This window comes from Dromiciops gliroides, chromosome 3 (assembly GCF_019393635.1).
Source record: "Dromiciops gliroides isolate mDroGli1 chromosome 3, mDroGli1.pri, whole genome shotgun sequence".
NCBI lineage: Eukaryota > Metazoa > Chordata > Mammalia > Microbiotheria > Microbiotheriidae > Dromiciops > Dromiciops gliroides.
In genome coordinates, this window is record NC_057863.1 from 366,307,211 (window position 1) to 366,309,671 (window position 2,461).

General features: G+C 37.1%; 1 protein-coding gene across 1 annotated transcript in view; it reads left to right on the top strand.

Annotated features, from left to right (window-relative positions):
• Positions 1 to 539, top strand: part of ZEB2 (zinc finger E-box binding homeobox 2) — a 147,243-nt gene extending 146,704 nt beyond the window's left edge. Inside the window, 1 exon segment of the mRNA XM_043998608.1 lies at positions 1 to 539. This exon segment is cut by the window's left edge and continues 5,390 nt beyond it. The gene's annotated coding sequence lies outside the window, so the exon portion shown is untranslated.
• Positions 540 to 2,461: the final 1,922 nt, after the last annotated feature.

The window sequence follows — 2,461 nt, forward strand, 5'->3', positions numbered from 1 at the left end:
GTTGGAATTGTACATATTTAGTAAACCATGCAGACAAAACAAACTTTTTAGACAATATTTTTACTGGAGAGTTTTCTTTTCCTGTATTCCATGTTTTAAAATCCCCCTTCCCAAAATAAAAATGTCAACCCCAAATTTGAAGAGGTATAAAGGAATGATTGCTTCCTTTAGAGCTTAAATATTTAAATAAACAATAAGATAATCAGCAACATGCTCTCTTGGACTAGTAGGTCTTGTCCAGTTTGGGTTTTGGGGACTTTTGGGGGCTTTTTGACTGATGTTTCAGAGTATCTTGCTGTCTCTGCTTTCAGGGTTGAAGAGGTTCTATTTATCTGAATCAAACAAATGCTGTATGATAACAAAGACTAATCTTTAAGTGGACTTCCACTGCAAAAGGAAAGTAGGATAAACCTAGGATGTGAAACTGTATGCCACCATGAATCCCACAAGGTGAAACAAACAAACAAAAAATCTTTTAAAATGCTTAATAAATCTCAAAGTTTCTATTTGGCATGGAGACAAATAGACAAAAATTCTAATGATTTTAATAAAAAGAGATGATGGGGAAAAACACCTTGAATATCAATCTGTAACAACTGAACTTTTTTAAGGTTTGGGGATGGGGCGGGAGTCTTATTTTCTATTTCTGCTCGTGATTCTATGGGCATTATAAAACTCAATGACCTAGGTTTTTAAGATCACCCAGTCAAATGTCTGGCTTTCAATAGGTAGAACATGCCTGTTGGGTTTGGAATGAAGGATTAGCCCCCAAAATGTTAAAAATAGTCTACTGCCCTGGCAGGAAATTCAGCATTGGCAAGCACAAGACTTAGAAGGAGCTGATCTAACAAAAAGAAACGTTCAGGAAAAGGTTTATGATGTTGTTCTGACCACTTTCAGGGAAGGACCAAGGGAATAGGTAAGAGGGGTGTGTGTGTGTGTGTGTGTGTGTGTGTGTGTGTGTGTGTGTGTGTGTGTGTGTGTGTGTGTGAAAGAGAGAGAGAGTTAAGTGTATATTTGTCAACAGGCTTATCTATTCATATGCTGAGTTAACATAGAAATAGCTAGTGGTGCTTAAAAAAAACACACACAGGCACGCAGGTGAAAGGAGAGAGCTTGAAATGAGCCCTTTTGAGACATGAATGCTTCACAATTTTCTATAAGTGGAGAACACTAGAGGAAAAACATTGATATTGAAAGAAGGATGGATCAGTCCAGAGTGTCCGGAAAACACTTTGCTTTCATGCCAAAATACATGCCAATTGTTAAATAGAAAAAGTATTAAAATGACTAAGTCATCTTAAAACATTTTATAAGAAATTTCAATTCTCTGGCACTTTTACTTAGAAAAGAAAGACTTGTTTTACACTTCCCAAGTAGTTACTTTTAAGGTCCCAGAATCCCATTATGACATTGTATTCTGGTTTACCTTAGGAAGCAAAGCAAACTGCCTACAGATTTTCAAAGAAAAAGGACAGGAAGGATGGGAAGAAAATATTAATTTGTATAGAAAGTTGTTAGAAACATCCTCAATCTCGTAGAAAGCACTAGGCTATCTCTAATGACCACAAGTGGCCCAGACCTTGGTTTTCACATCTCATCTAAAATAGACCACTTCCAACATAAACACACACACACACACACACACACAAACACACATACACACACGGTGTTTCCCAACACTGCTCTGTCAGATTGGATTGGTACAGATGTGAAAGGGAGAATACCATCTATTGAATAACCCTCAACCACTTCCTGAAGCACTGAAATATTCTTTGGAGGTCTACCACTTCATTATTGAACATGCTTAGAAAGTGTGAGCTCACAGGTTTCCGGTGGAAGATACATCTAAGCAAGAAAAAAGAAAGAGAAGTAGAAACCACGCTACCCAACTTTTTTAACCCTCTAAATGGATCGATTGACAGAATTGGTTTAGGTGTAGTTATTCTAACATAGATGTTTCTTTTCTAGAGGTTCCAGGTAACTATGGACTGGTCAGAGAGTATAGAAAGTATTTTTTTTTAACCAATTTGAGATACTTAAAATGTGTCTTTTGAATCCTTGTTACCTTTTGCTGTGACTAGGATTCTACATATTTAATAAAACAAACAAAACAAACTTCTTAAACAATATTTTCACCAGAGTTTAATTTTCTGGTATCCCATGTTTAGAAATCTCCTTCCCTGGGGACGGCTAGGTGGTGCAGTGGATAAAGCACGGGCCCTGGATTCAGGAGGACCTGAGTTCAAGTCCGACCTCAGACACTTGACACTTACTAGCTGTGTGACCCTGGGCAAGTCACTTAACCCCCATTGCCCCTCACAATAAAACCAAAAAAAAAAAAAAACAAACGAAAAAAAGAAATCTCCTTCCCCAAAGTAAAAATGTCAGCTTTAGGTTTGAAAAGGTGCAATGGAGTGATTGCTTCCTCTAGAATTCAATTATATATGTCAACAATGAA